Genomic DNA, 22,834 nt, shown 5'->3' with positions numbered 1-22,834 from the left:
CGATTCGATGATAAACTTCAGACTGTTTTAGTGTTGTAAATATAATCAAGGGTCAATCAACTATTGCAGTTAATATTACCAATTGTGCTTAGAGACCAAGTCATGGAAAAAAGGTAATTGTCCAGGTTCCTCTGGAGGAGGCTGCCCATGCTGTGGCAAAGGATGATCTACATAATATGACCTCTCAAGACGGACTGGTCAAAAATGATAACTTATAAACAAAAGAAAGAAGAGTCTTGTGAAGATTATTTTGACCTATTGAAGGAACATTTGAAAGGTATCCTTTTGCCAATCATCTTGAGTAACAAGCTCAGTAGTCAGTGGGTGCTGCTTTTGGTCATGGACTGCTAGCGATGGATCAGGAAAGACTGTGGGGCATATGTACAAGGACATAACGCCAACGTAGCGTCAATTTATGGACATAAGGATTGCAGTTAGCAGCACTTTTCCGTCATAAGCGTGAATTTTTAAGACCGCCACTTCTGCTAGCGGAACTCAACGAAAATGAGAGCAAGGTGGGCATTCCCATGCAAAAACTGCCGCTAACCCCACTTTGCAATATTTACAAGGAGTTAATTGTATAGTGCAAACCATAAAAACTGCCTCTAACTCCAGTTAAAAGCATTTTTTTAAGACCAGAAAATAGCTGGCCTCAAAATTGGTGCAAACACTTAGGCCCTCATTTCAGAAGGTTTAGTTGCTCGATAGCGCTTCAAGGAACGTTGCTTTGCTGCCCTGCAACAAAACTACAGGGTAGGAATGCTCACCATCAATAAGCTGGGGTGCATTCCCGGGCCTCATTGATGAAAAGTGTTGCAATACAGCATTGCAACACTTCTCAGGACACACTTCTTGCAACACCATAGATGCGCTGTGCTTACTGTAAGGCACTCCATGTCGCAATGAATGACAGATACGTCTGGAATCCTGACATATGGGTCAGCGCTAAAGTCACACATTGCTGCATTTATGTCACAAGCATGATGTAACTCCAGCAGGGCATGAGGCCACCCTGTGGCTCTGCGTCACCCTTATGCCTGCCATTAGGCAGGCGTTAAGTACTGATGCCTATACATATGCAGTGGCATCCTACAATTGTTGCAGTGAAATCTGATGGATTTCACTGTGCCACTCCTATGATGCTTTGTTGAGTGGGAACGCCCACCCTGTACACATCATACCTGATGCAGATATAATGTGGCACAGGGCTTCACAAGGTCACACATATGCCTAGATGAGCAACTTAGAAAATACGGTGCAACGTGGTGCAATAATCACGATGTAAGTACGTCAAGAAAATGACGTACCGGCTGGGTGAAACTGTCAGAAGGGACTCATGAATAAGCCCCTCAGTCTTTTTCCCATACGGTGGCGCGAAATGGCTGCCATGCACCAACGCAGGCACCCTTATGCCATGGTGCAAGGTTGACTGTGTTGCAGAGTTGATTGATGTTGTGGCTCCATCTCTTCTCGAGACTTCTGCAGGTGGGATTGGACTAGTGGAGGGTGGGAGCAAACCAATTGGCCTTCTTGGAGTGTTGTTTGCCTGGTCTTTTCTTGAGGGGTGCCAGGGTGTCGGCGCAGTTGGAGATCTATCGGTGGAGGTTGCACACTGCGGCATTGGTGTTTGTATCCATTAGCGGAGTGGTGGTGCTGAGGGAGTTGATGGGAAGTTGTTCGGTGGCCTTGAGCCAGCTGCGATGGGGGGCAATGATGGCAATGGTGTATGGTGGTCTTGGTGAAGGCGTGATGTAAACAATGATAGTCAGTACAGGAGAGTCCTGTGGTGTGGCCATAGTTGAACTTCCAGCTGGTGGAGAAGATGGGCTCAAGCGTGTGTCAGGCTATGTGGGTTGGTGCGGTGACTAGCTGCATGAGTCTGATGTTGGTGGGGTTCCCCAGGAGGGGTGTGGTGTTCTAATCAATGGGGTTCTCCAGGTGGACCTTGAGGTCTTTGAGTAGGATGAAGTCAGTGGATGGGAGAGCCTAGGGTGCGATGAGGTCTACAATGGTGTTGGAAATGGCAGTTTATGCAGGGTTATCCCCAAACTTTTTTGCTTCTTCCTCCCTTGTTTTTCCTGACCTGTGGTTGTTGGCAATAGGACTCTGGGGACTCTACCACTGCTGATCAGTGATAAAGTGCATATGCTCTCTGTATTTAAATTGTTATTGTGATTGGTTATCCATGATTGGCAGATCTGTTTCATCAGTAGGTCCCTAGTAAAGTGCACTGAGTGTTCCAGGGCTGGTGATTCAAATGCTACTAGTGGGCCTGCAGCACTGATTGTGCCACCAACATGAGTAGCCCTAAAATGGTGCCTTGGGCCTGCCACCGCAGTGCCTGTGTGCAGTTGCTAACCTGGCCATTGTCCGCACTGGCCAGGCCTAACCCTTCCCTTTCTGTACACATTGGACACCCCTATGGAAGGTCCCAAGGTACCCCCCTGGGCAGGGTGCAGTGTATGTGAAAGGTAGAGCATGTACTAATGTTGGGGACATGGTCTGATTGTGAACTACTGCCAATTTCGTTTTTTCACTATTGAAAGGCTATCTTGCCCATAGGCTATAATGAGGAATGATGTGTATAATGTTTACCTGCATATCTTCCCATAGGAGCAAAATAGAAAATTGAAGTCTGGTATCTCTGAACTCAGAATTTGATAACCCATCTTTTAGGAAGGATGTTTTCAAATCCTGTGTTTGAAAACAGCACTTTTAGAAAGTAGCTGTTTTCTTGTCTAACCTTACTGTGTGCCTTTGCCTGTTTGTTAATTGACTGTCTGGTTTGTCAGTGACAGGGGCTGGGGTGGCTCCAGGAGACTGGTTGAGTAAGCACTGGGCTGAATAGCTCCATCTGCATCTTGAGTGGTGGGAGGAGATAGCACTTGGGCCTGAATAGGGCTGTGCCTGCCTTCCTCAATGCTGGCTCCACCTCCTGCTGGGCGGCCGATGACCCTGCCCCTCTCTCTCTCAAAGGAAAGAAGGAGTCATGTAAACAGAGTGCTCCAGGGCTGACCAGATCTGGTTTGGACTAAGCCACGGCCTTCAGAGAACAAAGAAAATATTGATCTGAAAAGGAATACCTAGACTCCAGAACTTTACATCATCTTGGAATCAAGAATGAACCTCTGCCAAGGAGAAAAGCTGGAACACTGCAGAGGATGGACTGTCCTGCTGTGTGTTTGTAGGCTGACCTGCAGTTGCTATTCTGCCAAGGACAGGGGAAGGACTTTGCTGTTGCTGTGTCCCCGTGCTTGAAGAGATCTCCAAGGGCCTGAGGAGAGCTGGCCTCCTGTTAAGAAGTCACAGGAACAAAAGGACTTCACCCCAGCTTCCCCCCTAAACTCCGCTGTGTGAGTTCTGACCTGCCTGGAGTGCTTGATCCATTTGTTGGGCCTCTGGAGGTTGTTTCCTGCTGTTTGGGGAGCTGGAAAAGAAGAAAGAAGAAGATCTACAATTTTGCACCCATTGCTCGCTTGCGGAGAGCATTGTCGACAGTGCGAGAGAATTCCGGTCGCCGCGAAGATCGTCGCAGCGCCTGTTGCCGCTGCAAGAACCGACGCATCGTTCGCTTGCAGAGTGCATCGCCCGGTGCGGGAAAATTCCTGTTGCTGCAAGTATCGTCGCAGAGTCTGTCTTCGCTGTGAGAACCGTCGCACCGCTTGCTTGCGACCGCATCCTGTGCTGCAAGCATCGTCTCAGAGTCCAACGGCGATGCACCGAGGGGCCGTGGCAGAAGAGGATCAATGCTGCGCTGCGCATCGCCGCAGCACCGAAGATCGTCGCCGCCCGAAGATCATCGCATCGTGCCTGTGCGAGACACTTCCTACCGGAGAACCTACACCCCGGAATCCATACAAGGCATTGCATCACTTCCCATACAGATCGGATTCGTCGCAACACGCCCGCTGCGTGCAGCGGGGTTGACGCATCGCCTCCCCGGGGTCTCAGGAGTGACGCATCACTTGTTTTTCGATGCTGCAGTTGCCGCTAGCAACGTTTGTCGCATCTACAGGTATTTTGGGCTAAAACTGATGCAACTGTGGATTATTTTGACGCAAACCCTAGAACTCTTCTAAATTCATATTCTTGAACTGTGTATGTTGGATTTTTGTCGTTTTGGTCTTGTGTAGTTTAGATAAAAATATTTTATTTTTCTAAACTGGTGTGGAGTCCATTTGTGGTGTTTTCACTGTGTTACTGTGAGTGTTGGTACAAATACTTTACACATTGCCTTTGATAAGCCTATCTGCTCGTGCCAAGTTACCAAGGGAGTGAGCAGGGGTTATCTAACAAGTGTATCCCCCTTACCCTGACTAAAAGCAAGGGTCCCTATTTGGACAATGGTACCTACCTCTGCCAACTAGAGACCCCCAGATTTAACAAATGGCATCAGTGAATGGGAGTTCATGGCCTGGGGGGCCTGTAGACGAGGGTGCAGTGGAGAGTGGTGTTGGGGTTGGTCCGGATCTGGAAGTGGAGGTGTTCCATGGTCATCATCAGGTTATTAAAATGCATGGTCAGCCGGAGTGTGCCTTTTTTGTACAATGGCAATGCCTCCTCCTGGCCACTCTGGGTGGCCCAAGCGGGTGAATTTGTAGCCATCGTGGATGGTGATGGCGGCATCTGGTCCGGAGCAGAGGTTGGTCCCGGTTTCCACAAAGAAGGTGATGTCAGAAGAGGTGGCATCAAGGAGGTCCCAGAATTTTTTGCGTGCTTGTGGAGGGAGCACATGTTGAGAAGGATGCAGTTGAGCTAGTTGCTGTGCTGTTAGTCGGCTGGGCGGCAGGAAGCGCTGATGTGCTGATGTGGCAGAAGGCGCATTTACAGTTTTGACAGGCGCAGGGTGCAAGAGAATTCTACAGTGCTGCTAGATGGCAGACTGTGTGGCATCCAGGGTTGATGATAAGGAGGGTGCTGGCATTGTAGCAGTGGAGTGTCTGAGAGGAAGGGTCCTTGGTGTTGGGCAGGGTCCAGGGGCGGACAGACAAAGACAAGCTTGCCTTTGGCATCCTAGTGGTACACTCGCTGCACATGGCCGCACAGCGGCCACCATTATGTAGTGCTGCGGGGGGGACTGGACAGCTGGGAGGTGGGCAACACAGGAAAGGACACTCGAGGGGGCGGGGACACGGGGAGAGGGAGCGGGGGTTTTAAATATATATTTATTTAATTCTTACCTCGAGGTGGAGTCCCTCGTCTTCTGTGCTCATGCTCTCCTGAGTCTGCTTCCAGGAACAGGAAGCAGGCAGCCAGGCTTCCTCCACTAAGCCAATCACAATGCTGCAATGCGGCAATGGGATTGTTCTTGAACGCCGTGACCAGGCATTCAGCCAGGGGCTGGAGGGGAGGGCATGTTCTCCAAGCAGGCTGTAATGCAGCCTGCATTACGAACAGGGATGTGAGCATGACTGTTTTGGGCAGCCTGAGAGGGCCGACCACAGAGTCATTGTGCACTTGATTGGGCATACCACTCCGCCCCTGTCCTACTCCATGAGTAGAGCAGCCCCACCCATGCTCCCGCCCGCAAAGGAAACATAGCACGAGTACATCAGAAAGTTATCATCATGTTATGTTTCCTCTTTTTGCACTGCTTGAAAGCGATGCTCTTCTCTTCTTCTGCCATAGCGGGTGAGCTGCCACTGAGGGTGCGTCACCCACAGGTGCTAGGCCTGGGCCCAACTTGACCCCCGGGCCTCCTCTGCTATGCATCCAATCTTCACCTCACCTGGACGTTGACACAGTGGCGCAATCTGCTGCACTCTCTCCATATCTATGACTCAGCCAGGCGGTATTTCACAAGTCTGGGTACAGCAGTTGCCGCCAAGTCCACTGGTGAACCTTGTTAAGACATATTTTGCTAACTCACTCCCACATCACCTTGGTTCACTGTCCTACACTAAACCTGGCCTTCCTAAAGCCCACAGCATGAGACAGGGACCCCTTTGATTGTTTGATCGCTACTGTCTATTTGGCCAAACCCCAAATTGATCTTTCTGATGCACCAATACATAACAGCAAACTCTTATACTATGTAACTGGCTTTTGCCTGAGAAATGAAGTTGCAACTCTAGTGATGTTGATTATGCTGTGTGCACACTTTATAAAGCTGCTGAAAGTTTCAACTTGCCTCAGGTCCACTTTGTTAAAGTAGCCAAACTCATTGCGCCTACCAGAGCCTGCATCCTCTTCAGGTGGAAGATTGTCATTTTATTAGCTGATTCTAAATATCCCTTTAGTGTAGTCCACAATTTCGGTATTGGATAAACTGGGGGGTTCTTTTCTTACCTGGAACACCCCTTAATAGTTTATTCATGTAGAGTGTTAGATGCTCTCATATTACCATGTAAAGTACCTATTGCTAAGTGTCCAGCTGTGTCACGGAGGAACAGATTTGCCGACCAAAGCACTAGGAGTTTCCAAACTCTGACTAATAATGTACGTTGTACAAACATACAAATTTCCTGTACTTAACCCCTTCGCTGCTAGGCCTTTTCCCCTCCTGTGCTAAGGCTTTTTTGGCGTGTTGGAGTAGTGCGCGCTTAGGCCCTTGTAACTTTTTGACCACATAAGGTATCCACGTCAAATTTGCGTCCTTTTCTTCCAACATCATGTGGATTCTAAAGGTGCCCAGGGTTTGTGGATTCCCTTGGAGGGGTCCCAGAAATTAACCAAAATATAGTGATTTGTTTTTTTTTTTCAGAAAAATGGGAAAAACGGGCTGCAAATAAAAGCCTCTGGGGTTTTCCCTGAAAATGGTATCAAAAAAGGGTTTGTGGGGCTGAAATCTCCATGTTCTCAGCTTTTAGGGAATGACAGTCTTTTGTCAGAGAACCGAAATTTGTTACTCAGTTTGGGCATTTTTCTGGGACATAGCCTATTTTTGCTATTTTTAGAGCTTTCCATCTCCTTCCAGTTAATGGTAGAAATGAGTTTGAAAGCAATAATGGATCCTGGAAAGCTTTACATTCTCGAAAAGTAGACAAGATTCTGAATTCAGAAAGAGGTCATTTGTCTAAATCCATGAAGGTTTCGTTATAGAAACTAACAGTTAGATATTGGAATAATTGAAAATTTGTTGAAAAAAACAGCCTTTTGTCTCAACGTTTTCACCTATAACTTTTTCTAATTTTGACAGCTCTTGGAAAGCAATATACCGTTACATCAGTTAGACCTTCCTGGTTGTGGGGATATATAGGACTTGTAGTTTCACCAAGAACCCGACGAACCCAGATCCAAAAACTGAGCAGCAACTTGCAATGGTATTTTTTCATTTACTGGGTATAGAGCACTTTGTCTTGGAAAATGTATACATGGAATAATCTGTATGAAAGACACCTATGTATTTCTGAATTGGGTACAAATTATAGAGTTCAGAAACAGTATATAATTGCACATTTTCAAAATTGGGAATACTCATACTAGTATGAGAATTATTGGTCATTTTTCAAAAAGATTTATTTTTTACACAATGTCTTTCATTGAAAGGGAGAAATGCATGAAAGCTCAATTGGTAATAACAGTTGATTTACAAATCTGAATTACCCCAAGTGTCCCGATAAAAACGGTACCTCACTTGTGTGGGTCGGCCGTGTGCCTGCGACAGGAAACGGCGCAAAATGCAACGTGGTCACACCTAAATTTTGCAGTTACAAATTGACCCTTTTTTTGGCAAAGTGCCTACCTGTAGTTTTTGCACCCTAGCTCTGCCGGCACCTAGGGAAACCTAGCAAACCTATACATTTTTGAAAAGTAGACACCCAGGGAAATTCAGGATGGGGTGACTCGACTGCCTACCACCAGGTTTTGTTACACAGAATTCCTTGCAAAGCTAAGATTTTGACAAAAAAAACACATTTTCCTCACATTTCTGTGGTGGAAAGTTCTGGAATCTGCGTGGATCAACAAATTTCCACACACCCAGCGTTCCCCCAGGTCTCCCAATAAAAACGGTACCTCACTTGTGTGGGTCGGCCTTGTGCCTACGACAGGAAACAGCACAAAATGCAACATGGTCGCACCTCAATTTCCCAGTGAAATCTTGCGCTCTTTGGACAAAGAGACTACCTTTTGTTTTTGAGCCCTAGCTCAGCCGGCACCTAGGGAAACCTAGCAAACCTATATATTTTTGAAAGGTAGACACCCAGGGGAATTCAGGATGGGGTGACTCGACTGCCTATCACCAGGTTTTGTTACCCAGAATCCCTTGCAAAGCTAAGAATTTGACAAAAAAACACATTTTCCTCACATTTCTGTGGTGGAAAGTTCTGGAATCTGCGTGGATCAACAAATTCCCACCCACCCATCGTTCCCCCAGGTCTCCCGATAAAAACGGTACCTCACTTGCGTGGGTAGGCATAGTGGCTGCGACACGAAACAGCGCAAAACGCAGCATGGTCGCACCTCAATTTCCCGGTGAAATTTAGCACGTTTTGGACAAAAAGACTACCTTTTGTTTTTGCGCCGTAGCTCTGCCAGCACCTAGGGAAACCTAGCAAACCTATACATTTTTGAAAACTAGACACCTAGGGGAATTTAGGATGGGGTGACTCGTCTGCCTACCCCCAGGTTTTGTTACCCAGAATCCCTTGCAAACATAAAAATTTGACAAAAAAAACACATTTTCCTCACATTTCTGTGGTGGAAAGTTCTGGAATCTGCATGGATCAACAAATTTCCACCCACCCAGCGTGCCCCCAGGTCTTCTGAAAAAAATGGTACCTCACTTGCGTAGGTAGGCATAGTGGCTGCGACATGAAACAGCTCAAAACGCAGCATGGTCGCACCTCAATTTCCCAGTGAAATTTAGCACGTTTTGGACAAAAAGACTACCTTTTGTTTTTGCGCCGTAGCTCTGCCAGCACCTAGGGAAACCTAGCAAACCTATACATTTCTGAAAACTAGACACCCAGGGGAATTCAGGATGGGGTGACTCGTCTGCCTACATCCAGGTTTTGTTACCCAGAATCCCTTGCAAACATAAAAATTTGACAAAAGAAACACATTTTCCTCACATTTCTGTGGTGGAAAGTTCTGGAATCTGCGTGGATCAACAAATTTCCACCCACCCAGCGTGCCCCCAGGTCTCCTGAAAAAAATGGTACCTCACTTGCGTGGGTAGGCATAGTGGCTGCGACATGAAACAGCGCAAAACGCAGCATGGTCGCACCTCAATTTCCCAGTGAAATTTAGCAAGTTTTGGACAAAATGACTACCTTTTGTTTTTGCGCCGTAGCTCTGCCAACATCTAGGGAAACCTAGCAAACCTATACATTTTTGAAAACTAGACACCCAAAGGAATTCAGGATGGGGTGACTTGTCTGCCTACATCCAGGTTTTGTTACCCAGAATCCCTTGCAAACGAAAATATTTGACCAAAAAAACACATTTTCCTCACATTTCTGTGGTGGAAAGTTCTGGAATCTGCGTGGATCAACAAATTTCCACCCACCCAGCGTGCCCCCAGGTCTCCCGGAAAAAATGGTACCTCACTTGCGTGGGTAGGCATAGTGGCTGCGACATGAAACAGCGCAAAACGCAGCATGGTCGCACCTCAATTTCCCAGTGAAATTTAGCACGTTTTGGACAAAGAGACTACCTTTTGTTTTTGCGCCGTAGCTCTGCCAGCACCTAGGGAAACCTAGCAAACCTATACATGTTTGAAAACTAGACACCATGGGGAATTCAGGATGGGGTCACTGGTCTGCCTACCCCCAGGTTTTGTTACCCAGAATCCCTTGCAAACCTAAAAATTTTACCAAAAAAACACATTTTCTTCACATTTCTGTGGTGGAAAGTTCTGGAATCTACGTGGATCAACAAATTTTCACCCACCCAGCGTTCCCCCAGGTCTCCCAAATAAAATGGTACCTCACTTGCGTGGGTAGGCATAGTGGCTGCGACATGAAACAGCACAATACGCAACATGGCTGCACCTCAATTTCCCAGTGAAATCTAGCACGTTTTGGCCAAAAAGACTACGTTTTGTTTTTGCGCCGTAGCTCTGCCAGCACCTAGGGAAACCTAGCTCACCGATACATTTTTGAAAACTACACACCCAGGGGAATTCAGGATGGGGTGACTCGACTGCCTCCCACCAGGTTCTGTTACCCAGAATCCCTTGCAAACCGAAAAATTTGACCAAAAAAACACATTTTTGTCACATTTCTGTGGTGGAAAGTTCTGGAATCTGCGTGGATCAACAAAATTCCACCCACCCAGCGTGCCCCCAGGTCTCCTGAAAAAAATGGTACCTCACTTGCGTGGGTAGGCATAGTGGCTGCGACATGAAACAGCGCAAAACGCAGCATGGTCGCACCTCAATTTCCCAGTGAAATTTAGCACGTTTTGGACAAAATGACTACCTTTTGTTTTTGCGCCGCAGCTCTGCCAGCATCTAGGGAAACCTATCAAACCTATACATTTTTGAAAACTAGACACCCAGAGGAATTCAGGATGGGGTGACTTGTCTGCCTAGCCCCAGGTTTTGTTACCCAGAATCCTTTGCAAACAAAAATATTTGACCAAAAAAACACATTTTCCTCACATTTCTGTGGTGGAAAGTTCTGGAATCTGTGTGGATCAATAAAATTCCACCCACCCAGCGTGCCCCCAGGTCTCCCCAAAAAAATGGTACCTCACTTGCGTGGGTAGGCATAGTGGCTGCGACATGAAACAGCACAAAACGCAGCATGGTCGCACCTCAATTTCCCAGTGAAATTTAGCACGTTTTGGCCAAAAAGACTACCTTTTGTTTTTGCGCCGTAGCTCTGCCAGCACCTAGGGAAACCTAGCAAACCGATACACTTTTGAAAACTAGACACCCAGGGGAATTCAGGATGGGGTGACTCGACTGCCTCCCACCAGGTTCTGTTACCCAGAATCCCTTGCAAACCGAAAAATTTGACCAAAACCACACATTTTCGTCACATTTCTGTGGTGGAAAGTTCTGGAATCTGCGTGGATCAACAAAATTCCACCCACCCAGCGTGCCCCCAGGTCTCCCGAAAGAAATGGTACCTCACTTGCGTGGGTAGGCATAGTGGCTGCGACATGAAACAGCGCAAAACGCAGCATGGTCGCACCTCAATTTCCCAGTGAAATTTAGCACGTTTTGGACAAAAAGACTACCTTTTGTTTTTGCGCAGTAGCTCTGCCAGCACCTAGGGAAACCTAGCAAACCTATACATTTTTGAAAACTAGACACCCAGGGGAATTCAGGATGGGGTGACTGGTCTGCCTACCCCCAGGTTTTGTTGCCCATAATCCCTTGCAAACCTAAAAATTTGACCAAAAAAACACATTTTCTTCACATTTCTGTGGTGGAAATTTCTGGAATCTGCGTGGATCAACAAATTTTCACCCACCCAACGTTCCCCCAGGTCTCCCAAAAAAAATGGTACCTCACTTGCGTGGGTAGGCATAGAGGCTGCGACATGAAACAGCGCAATACGCAACATGGCTGCACCTCAATTTCCCAGTGAAATCTAGCACGTTTTGGCCAAAAAGACTACCTTTTGTTTTTGGTAGTTTGGTAGTTTGCAAAGATGCCCGCCAAGCCCCGGGCCAAAAGCTCAGGTGACCCCCTCAAAAAATAAGATTGTTTGGCTAAAGGACATTTTTTGGTCTCCACAGTAAGAATTGGGCCTTTTCCTAAAGCAGCCACTATGCCTACCCACGCAAGTGAGGTACCATTTTTACCGGGAGACCTTGGGGAATGCTGGGTGGGAGGTAATTTGTGTGAGCCCAGTGATGCCACGCTTTCCCACACTAAAACGAGTGAAAACATTGATTTTTTCCAGCTAAAAATGAGGTTTGCAAGGGATTCTGGGTAAAGGAACATTGGAGGATCCACGCAAGCCATACCTCCTTGGAAGCCCCCGGGTGTCTACTTTTCAGAAATGTGTGGGTTTAGTAGGTTTCCCTAGATGGCTGTCTCGCACGGGGCCAAAAACCCAGGTAACCCCTCTTGCAAAAGCTAGTGGACTTGACATTGTCACCATTGTCAAATTCACCAGCTTTTGCAAGAGGGGTTATCTGGGTTTCTGGCCCCGTGCGAGACAGCCATCTATGGAAACCTACCAAACCCACACATTTCTGAAAAGTAGTGCACGCTGACGTCACTAGGAAGCGTGGGGGGGGCCAGGGGGTGGCAGCGGAAAGAGCTGCCACCCCTGCAAAAAAAAACAAGATCGCTGCACAGGGGGGGGAGGGGGGGGAGCGCCAGCGCTCCCCCCCAGGGCTGTACTGATGACGGAACGGTTCCGTCATCAGCACAGCCCAACTGATGCTGATGACGGAACCGCTACGTCATCAGCATCGAAGGGGTTAAGTTCAAAGACGTGTCAGTCTTGTAGGGTAGAATATCCTAAACTGAGAAACAAGCGAGGAACAAACATAATTGTAAAAGAGGTCTGACGGAATATGGAGGGACAGCACCATGAGATTGGTGCTTCTAAACTTTCTGCTTCCCAACCTCATCAGGTTGTACCATGGTCATGCCCATGTTGGAAGGCATGGTATGATTTGTGCTGTGGCAACCCACTGGTCTACATCATTCTTTTCCTCTGTCAAAAATCAGTATTGCTATTCAGATGCCGCTTGCCCAGCCCAACATATTGGGAAGGGAATTAAGACCACCCCTTCTACCCACCTACCTACCTACGACTTGCAAATAGGAATTTACAACAGTGTCTCAGAAACTGCTTGTGATTCCTAATTGGGTCGCAAATTGCCTGCTTTATTAATATTCATGAGGCAGGTGCAATTTGCGACCCCAAAAGGAATGGCTAGCACTCCCAGTGATGGTGGCCTGCTGGGGGCTTTTTAAATAAAGCAGTTTTTTAAATGCAGCCCGTTTTCCTCAAAGAGAAATGGGATGCATTTAAAAAGAAAAATGAAATGTTTCTGTTTAATTTTTTAAGAGTGGACCACTGCCTGCTCCTAAAAAATATTTTGAATGGCAGTCACAAGGGGGAAGGGGTTTACTGGAGACCCTTTCCCATTTATGAGTGGCTTACTACCTGCTTGAAGTAGGTGTTAAACTGTGGGTGTTTTGCGACCACAATTGCGGTTGCAAAACAATGTTACATACGAATGGGACTCCCCTTCCTAATAGCGAGTCGCAAGCCCTATTTTGTGAGTCAGTAATAGGTTACCGACTCGCAAAATAGGGTTTGCACATGGGCTAGACCTATTTTGGGGTCACATACGGGCCGATTTCCCGCTTGCAACTGCAAAAAATGGCCGTACATCTGGTCCTTTGTGTCTTAAATAGTAGAGGAATTGGGCAAGGTTTTAGGTATCAAACAACACTTCCACTGTGCCTATCACACAGATTCATCATGCAAAGATGAAAGGTATACTGGCACCCTAAAAACCACAATAACTAAGGTTTGTGCTGAACCCCACCTTAAGTGGCCGGGTACTCTACTGCTGGAAAATGGTCAATCTTAGCCATTCATTTCAGAAAACCAATCATATGAAATTGTAATGGACTCTCGCTTGTTTGCTTCCTTCTAACCATCTATTTTCTACATCTTTCTGGTGCTTACATTTGACTGATTACATGTTTCTGCAATATTATTTTCAACATATATGTGACACCCCTAGCTGCTCTTATAAAAAGATTTGTTTTCTATTCCATTAGTTATACAGATGATAGCCAGATTGCAGCTTCCATATCTGTAAACCAGCAGGAATCTGCCGCTAACTTCCTCAGCTGTATGCAGCATGTCAACCATTGGCTGTTGAACAACTGCTTAAAGTTACACTCCAGCAAAGCGGAAGTTTTGCTATTAGGTAACAATGTATCTTTTTTGTCTCAAAGCCAGAGGCCATCCGAGTTAGGAAATGCACCTGCACCAGTATCAACAGTAAAAAATCTGAATCATATTTGACAACCATTTGTGATTTGACAAACAGGTTAACGCAGTGACTTCTGTATCCTTCCTCACTCTAAAAATCTTGAGAAAGATTCTTCCTTTTAGTCCATAGATCTGAGGAAATTAGTTGTTTCTGCTCTCATTCTATTTGACGTATTACAAAATTAATCAATGGAGCTATACCTACCAATAGCCCACCTGAACCGTCTTACCAAATAATCAATCAGTTGGCAGTGAAGAAAAGTCAATCGTTTATTAAACAAACCAATAGTCTATAGAGGAGTCTCTCCGACGTCACCCAGCCAGTGCCTGGAGAAGACTGCCGATTCACTCTCAATACATGGCATATATACTTTCCTTGAGTTACATGAGGTCACCTTACATGGAAAATTACTGGTAGGCACAGTAGTTTAAAGGAAAGACCATATATGGCACACAAAGCTCATTTAGAAGTCCGCTTCTGCTATTATTGGGGAGGGTCAGGAGGAGTGACTCCCTCTTGTCATGGTGCCTGGGAGCACGAGTACGGCGCCTCCAGGAATGCGCTTATCACCTCTGAAACCAGATGCGACCTTGGGTCTCAGAACAAGAAATAATGTATGAATTCAGCTGTCGGTGTAACTCAACCAACAGGGCCTACTCGGCTACTGGGGGGGGATGACACGTGACCACCGTTCGAGTCTAATACATGTACGGACAAAATGGAGTCTGTTTGGTTCTCAGCTTGTGTACGAAAGGAATATAATGCAAGAAACAAAAGAAAATTCCTGAATTAACATAACCAATTAACGTATTTTATAATATGCATGTGAATATAGATACATCGTGCTAATACCAAAAGATTAATATATATGCAGAAAATCGATTTTATCCCTCATATCGAAGGTCAACGACTGCAATGCTCTGTATATCAATCTTAAGAAATGGTTATTACATAAATTACAGATCTTGCAGAATGCAGCGGCTCCGCTATTACTTGAAATTCCTAGGCATCAATTCGCCTCCAAAGCCTTAGTTCAACTTCACTGGTTACCAGTACATAGGCATTTAGATTTTAAGGCTCCGTGCACTGCCTTTAAGGTCTTGCATGATGTAGGACCAGAATACCTTAAAAAGAAATTCACTTGCTACACCCCATCTAGGTCACTGCGATCCTCATCAGTTTTCAATCTGACTGTCCCTGAATTCAAAAGAGCCCCTTGGGGTGGAAGACGTTTTATCTATGAGAACACTAAACGGTGGAATGCTCTACCTCTTCATTTGAAGTCTTGCACCTCCTTCTTTTCCTTTAGGAAGAATATTAAAACATAGCTGTTTAACCTGTAGATCCTGATCAGATCTTTCTTTTTTCTTTCTGTACTTTCATTCTGCTGTTGGGTTAGCACCAAGACACCTTCGAGCAATCTTTCTCTTTATAAAATGTACTTTAATTTCATAAGAGGTGGTTAATATGCATGTTCATAAGGAAAGGTCTGTGCTGCGTCCTTGGTGGAAGGACCTCTTTCAAGTTCAGCTCACAATGAACACTGCAGTGAAGTACCGTTGGAATCCTAGGTCGTGTCCACTCCAGTTCTTACAAGAGGACCATGGAACCGCCAGACTTTGGTGAGTCTGCAACTGCTGAGCCCTCTGTTACTACCCTGCCTTTTGCTACCTGCTATGCTTCACGGAACCAGCATGCATCTTTATCGGCCCCCAGTAACAAAAGCTTCAGTGCTTCACACTTGCACCCCTCCTCTCCATGGGGGGGCTGGTCCAACAAAATTGCCAGGACTACTTTGAGTTACCAGTCTGGCCCTATAAGACAGGGTTCCCATTGTTGTGCCTCCACAATCTTACTCTCATCAGAATGATACAAAATCTAGCCATGGTAGATGGCAGACCTGCCCTTCTGGATCCTGCTGTGGGTCTGGCCAGCTTTGTCTATAGTGAGTCTTGTTGGTGGCAAATAGTGTGGTCGTGTATCGAAGTAAGTGACAGTGGGTAGCCTCAAAGAGAGCTGTACCTGCCTTGTAAACACCCACCGAATCAATGCTTCTTATATCAGTAAAATGCATATGTGCATTTGGTGGAACGATGTTAAAAAGAGCTTAATCTTTCTTCTTACTGGATTTAAATTCAACTACCTACAGTTGCACAAGCAGGTATCCCAATGGTACCTGTGTCTTTCCACAAACAAGAACAATACCTTGATCTGAATCTGCACAGACACTATCATGGTGAGTGTGACAATGGCTCAGTTCATATCCCATTATTCACTCAAGGTTTATGTTTTCCTAATCCAAGTATTTTGCCTTCTGCTTTTCATCTTGCCTACAATGCACAGCGATTATTCTGCAAACGCTGTAATGGCAGCATTTGCGTGGGCCAGAGTGAGAATCAATTTTCTGTTCAGGGACCCTATCAGACTCTTGAGTTAGAATCTTCTATGTCAGACTGTCATCAGGCATTCTTTATTCTTATAGCAATATGAGAAAACAATATGAAATGAACTTTATATGCGGTAAGAAGGCCTTATCTTGGTTAACAGCAGATTGGTATGGATCATGTTATCCAGCAAATGTAGTCCTAGTGGTTTGTCATTCACTCACTGAATCCCCACGCTGAAAGAGGCTGACGAGTAATATCAGAGACTGCATGATTTTACGCTATCTTTTTCCCAATGTATGGGATTGGATTGGGATTAACTCACCAGACACGAAGTTCAAACTTCTAGAAGTTGACAATGTGACCGCCCTTGATTTGGGGATCATCGCAGACCATCTAGCAGCACAGAGAAATGTAAGCCTGCAGAATAGTATGACTTCAAATGTTGATCTTGTTACCAAGCATGAGGTCTGTGCCACTGTGTGGATACATTTTTTAATCTATATAATGCATACTTTGCTTATATTTACTAGCAGATAGATTACTTTAGGAAAAGTGTAATAGATCGCCACAAAATAAACAATTAGTTTAATTTAGATGGGTGGGGTATCTAGTCGTGGCTGATAAAAACCATTTGGTTGTTTATTTTTAAAGATAATTAAAATATTACATCCCATTTTCTTGATGTTATTTTCATTACATTCTTATATGAGTCTGTATGTGTACTACTTAATGCCTCTCTAACAATAAAGCTGCATCCCCTTTCTTTCTACTCTCTATTTCCAAAGGCAATGATGCTAAGGATAGTAACCTTCAGTATGAAATTCAGAAATGTGTTAATAAAAATATAATAAGCTATGATACAATTAAACAAAACTGCTCTAGAGTTGCACCTGGAAGTACATGAGAGAGTGATTGAGAGAATGATTGCATGCACTCTTAACATTACTGTGACAGCCAATACCATTTTGTTTGTCCATGTTAACCTTCTGGTGTATTTAGCCTCACTCTCATGCTCGGTAGATCTAAGGGGTCGATAATGACTTTCGCAGTGCTGCCCCGGCTCTGCATTAGCTCTGCGCCGACAAACTCGTCTCTGGTGTGCTTTTCCTGTCTTTTCTATTGCGTTCCCACAGAGGTGCCCTGAAAACAGGCACCGCAATGGGAACACAAAAGAAGTACCAGACTGGCATGTACTGTGAAGTCCATGCCGCCCTGGAACTTGGAGTGCATGCAAATAGGGGGGCATATATAGTGCTGCCCTGAATGCATCCTCATGGCGGCGGTGCTATGGGGGCCCTGTAGGGCCTCCTTTATTTCCCCTCTGCCAGCCTTTTCGTGGCAGTGAGCCTGCCATGGGAAGGCTTGCAGAGGGGAAACCAGCCGTGGGCTGTGGAGGGAGTTATGGTGGGGCAGGGAGGCGGGGAGGGGGAGGGGCAGGGTGGAGGGACCTAAAAACTGGCATATGGATTATTGCAGGTAAGTACACAATTTAATTAATAAAACAAAATTCGTAGCGCGCACAGCATCGCATTTTGCGATGCAGTGGCGCTACGAAATTCGTTTTAATAATTAAATTGTGTACTTACCTGCAATTATCCATATGCCGGTTTTTAGGTCCCTCCACCCTGCCCCTCCCCCTCCCCGCCTCCCTGCCCCACCGTAACTCCCTCCACGGCCCGCGGCTGGGGGAAACTCATAATATGCTCGGCGGACCGCAGAGGTCCAGCCTTGCATATTATATAGGCCCTCTGTGCCGCGTCACCGCCAGGGAACGGTGGTTCTCTGGTGCAGCCTGTGTAGTGGTGACCAGTCCTAAAAGCCACCTCATATTGAGGCTGACGTAAGGCCACCACCTCTGCGCCATCCGCGAGTCTGGTGGTCCAAGACCACCAGACTCTAAATCGGGCCCTTAGTGAGAATTCACAGGTAGTCAACTCAGTGTCTATACGTTTACATTTTTTGTTAGTAGGGCATTGGCACCTTTTCCATGAAAATTAGGCCTGGGTGAAATCTTAATTACATAAGAGGAATTCTGGTAATTTTGCATTACTCTTAAGATTTGAAGTTACTGAAAATTATGTGATTATGTTCATTTGTGTAATTATGACAAATGTCAAAAATCCTACCACAGGAGCACAGGAACAATGAACCTAGTGAGCGCAAACAGCAGCTGCTGGTCATGTTCTGCTGCGTTTAGCGCTATTTTCTTAGCGCAAAATGACCCTCTGGTCATTTTTGTATGCAAGGGTGCGTTTTGGGCAAAGAAAATCACACTAAATGCTGGGTTGTGCGCCTTGCGTAATTCCATATAATCCTGCGTAATTTTGCTGTAATTACACATAATGCAAACTTTCCAAGCTAGCATGAAGGAAAATTTATTTTGTATATGGACAGAGGCAAAGATTAGTCTTAGACTTTTTATACATTTTCACAGCAGCAGCAAACAAAACAACATATAGCATGGCAACAGTGTAAATCCATAACACGTAAGCAGTAACCAATCAAAGTGATCATAACTGTATGTGTTCATATTGTCCACAATAGTATATAGCGCGGCCTCATCTTCCGCTAGTCTTCGTTCTTTGTGTGAAAGTTAGCTGCAGAAACTCGTCATGTGGGTGTTGAAGAATCTTATTGCTTCTTTACGTTAGCTGAAAGAACAGAAAATAATTAACCTGATGTCTGTATTTGATATGTATAAGATAAAGAACAATGTGATGAAAATTGCATATGTTAGGAATTAAGAATAAACAAGCTTATACAACCGATGCTCATGAAAAAAGCTTAATAAAGAATACTTATGCTGTCATCGAACATGGTCTGCTTTCTTCACAGGAAGGTTTGTTAGGGAAAGAAAGGTTGGGATAAGATTCAACTCATTTTCTTACTAGAATTAAAATGTTCCTTCACATTAGCTAGGACATTTTTCATTCTATGTCAGGACGTGAATGCTTGATTATGCTTGTTTAAAGCTTACTTACCACCAATGAGCCTACCTGAGAGACTGGCTTGAAGTAGAGCCTCTTAAACCTGGAGACCAATCTGCGGCTCACAAGATATTTTCCAATCGAACACCTAATGTGTATGCTTTTCATAACATTGCACTCCTGGGCAAGTATCAATGCCGCCTCTTGCATCACCTATCTTACTCATCTAGCCATAGTGGGTTAGGAGACAGCTTGGTGTGGTTTCATAATTGTGATCAACAGCTGTTTCACTCCTCTGGATCACAACTCCTTCAACAGACTCTCATACTCCTAGAAGCACCACAGCACGAACAATTTGGATCAATTCGGGAATGCAGGATACAATACCAACAGCGTATTCATTTTTGTATGGTTCGAAATAGAAAATGTAACTCCCTCCAGACAAATAGACCTACTTCTTAGATCCAAAGCACGGATGTCTGATACCTTTTTACATGATATAAGGCATAACAAGGTGATCAATTTCGCAAAGAGTTATTTTGTAGAGAGGTCAGCATTGTCTTTCCATCTTATAAATAAATGTAGCACTATGTTAATGTCCCAGGTGTGGATGTTGGAGGATTATCCAGGCTGGCGCCTTCCATTAACTTGCATATTAATCAATAAGACCAGATTGGCTTACCTGCAATTGGAAGGCATCAGACTGATGTAGCCAAGCTGAAGGAGTTGTCTGTGGAGTATGTTCTACCTACCTCTGCCAACTCAGACAAAAAATGTAAGACATGTACAACGTCGGAGTCCACGGGATCCAAGTCTCCTTCCTCACACCAACTGTTCTAGGCAGACCATGCTAACTTGTATCATTTATGAATCGTTGATGCCCAAGCTTGTGTCATAAAAGTGGAAGCTGATTCTGAAAGGCCCAGCAAGCTCCATTGTTTCTGGATCTGATTCTACTCTATGTGATCTTGCCCTTTGGCTTTGTCTAGCTGTATTGGCCTTCCACATGTCTAGTGCCAGGAGACCCTGTTGGGTAGCTGTGTGCTTTATAAGTGTAATAATAATAATTGTTGCCATATCCTGTCTAAATTATCAATGCCAGAAGATCTTCTTTGATCATTGGATGGATTTCTCCCCCTGATCCTTGTAAGATGTCCTGAAATGTTGGAAGAACTACTAAGCAGTCGATTGACATCTCAAAGAGAAGAGGGAGCCAAGACTGGGATCTCCAAAGAGGTGTCACTAGAATTAACTTTGCTCACTGACACCTTGTCTGAGTCTCTATTTTGGTGATCATGATGAATGGAGGGAAGGCGTAATTCAGTCCCTCACTCCAATCCTGATGAAAAGCATCTACTGTGGAGGCTTCGTGGTCCGGTCTCCAGCTCAACAACTGAGGAACTTGTGCATTCAATCTTAAAGCAAACAGATCCATGAGTGGAAAGCCCCATTTCTTGCAAAGGAGATAGAAGACCAGGGGATGAAGCCTCCAGTCACTGGGGTCTACCAGAAAATGCAAGTTCCAGTCCACCACTATGTTGGCAGTGCCCGGAAGGTGAATTGCTGACACCAAAATCTCATTGCCTAGGTAGTAGTGCCAAAAATATTTGGCTATCCCTGCCAGAGTCCTCCATCTCATGCCCCCCCCCCAATGTGTTCACATATTGTACAACTGAGATGTTGACCATTCTCAATGAAACAGAACACACCACTCCATCCTTCACCAGGCGGCGAATCGAGAAGGAGTGGGTCAGCAGCTCTAGACAGTTGATATGTAGGCGGAGTTTTTCCTAGGACCAACGTCCACCTACCAAGACGGTCCGGCATCTGGCATCCCAGTGGCTAGCATCCGATTCGATCATCACATCTGGGGCCGATCCAAAAATCACCTGGCCATTCCTAACCTCCACGCGGGTCAGCCACCAACTCATTTCTTTTATGACTTCTTCTGTCAACGTTACCTCCTCTGAGTAAGATACTCCCCTTTGGAGGCGGTAGCACTTCAGCCATTGTGGTGCCCTGTAGTGTAACAGCCCTGGAAATAAGGATTAGATTGAAGAAGACAAAAGCCCTACTATCATTGCCAACTGGCATAGGGAGAAGCGATTGGATAATATAAAGACTCTCAGGTCCTTCTGGATCACTCGGATTTTGGTCCTGAGGAACTCCAGTGTCGCTGCTAGAACATCAATGGTGAACCAGAGGAAATCCATCGTGAGTTTTACTTGGAGTTGTTGATAATGAAGCCGAAGTCCTCCAATAAATGGACTGCGATCTGGGCTTGACATGTGAGTGTGTTCTGGGGGGAGACAACCTTTACAACGCAACTTTTACTACGCAGTGCCATTACGACGCAACTTTTACAACGCAAACCATTACAACGCATTGCGCTGGGGGGGGCGCTCTAGGATAGGGAATAGGTTTAATTTACTATCCACCTTCCCTACTATCCACGGGGACTGGAGTTGGAATAGTAAATTAAACAATTCACTATTCAGCGCCCCAAAGCACTATGCGTTGTAAAGGCATGCGTTGTGAAAACCGCGTTGTAAAGGCATGCGTTGTGAAAGCATGCGTTGTGATGTCATATATCCGTTCTGGGCCTTTCTTATCATGTTATCTAAGTAAATTATCAACCTGCAGCCCTGTGATCGCAGCTAAGCAACCACTGGTCTGAGGAGCTTCGAGAAGCACTAAGGGGCAGAGGACAGACCAAAGGGAAGGACCTTGAACGTAAATTTTTGGGTTCCTCAAAGGAATTAAAGAAACCTTCAATGGAGTGGATGGATGGGAAATGCCAGGTAAGCATCTTTCTTGTCCAGTCTGACCAGCCAGTCCCCTTGTCTGAGAAGATCCCTCAGAAGTTGGATGCCCTACATCTTTAAGTGACAGTATACTAAATAATCGTTGAATTCTGGCAGATTGATCACTAGCTGCACCCTTTTGTCTTCTTTGTTTACTATGAAAATGTTGCTCAGAAATCCTCTTGGATGGAGGATTGATCTTTCTATGGCCCCTTTGGCTTCTAGATTTTGAATCTCCAAGTCTATGAAGTTGGAAATCTCATCTGAAAAGTAAAGAGGCAGCAGTCTGTAGAGCTGTTTCGGGGAACCTCAGAATTCTATGTGGAACCCTTTTACTGCCTGAAGTACCCATGCATCTTAGGAAATCTCCTCTCACTTGTGTAGACATTGCGGTAATATGCCCTATAGTTTTACAAAGGAAGACATTTTGGTTCTCACCTGTGGAGGACCTGTTTCTTCTGCCACCACTTCTGGAGATGTAGTCCTGTCTGAATCTGTTATTGAAGGGGAAGAAGGGGGCATAACCCCGCTGGTCATTCCAGTCGGAACGTCTGGAGCAGAATCCCATGGCAAAGATCAGGCCCGGGACCAGGGTTCAATTCCCGACGCGGCAGGGTCTAGGATCAATGTCCACGGACTCGATACTTCTCGCTTCGGCGCCTTCTCTAATCATGGGCCCCACGCTGCAACTCTGGGCAATAGCTTGCTTAATCTCCACAACGGCCCCACCAGCGCTGGGATGCCTGGCTCCGCCCCTCACAGGTAGAGCCAGGAAGGGTTCCACAGCCTAAGCTCCCAGATACTCTCATGGGTGATTCAGCGCTATATAAATAAATAACTATAAATAACT

The sequence above is a fragment of the Lissotriton helveticus genome, chromosome 4_1 (assembly GCF_964261635.1).
Source record: "Lissotriton helveticus chromosome 4_1, aLisHel1.1, whole genome shotgun sequence".
Taxonomy (NCBI): Eukaryota; Metazoa; Chordata; class Amphibia; order Caudata; family Salamandridae; genus Lissotriton; species Lissotriton helveticus.
Note: the sequence above shows the minus strand (reverse complement) of the source record.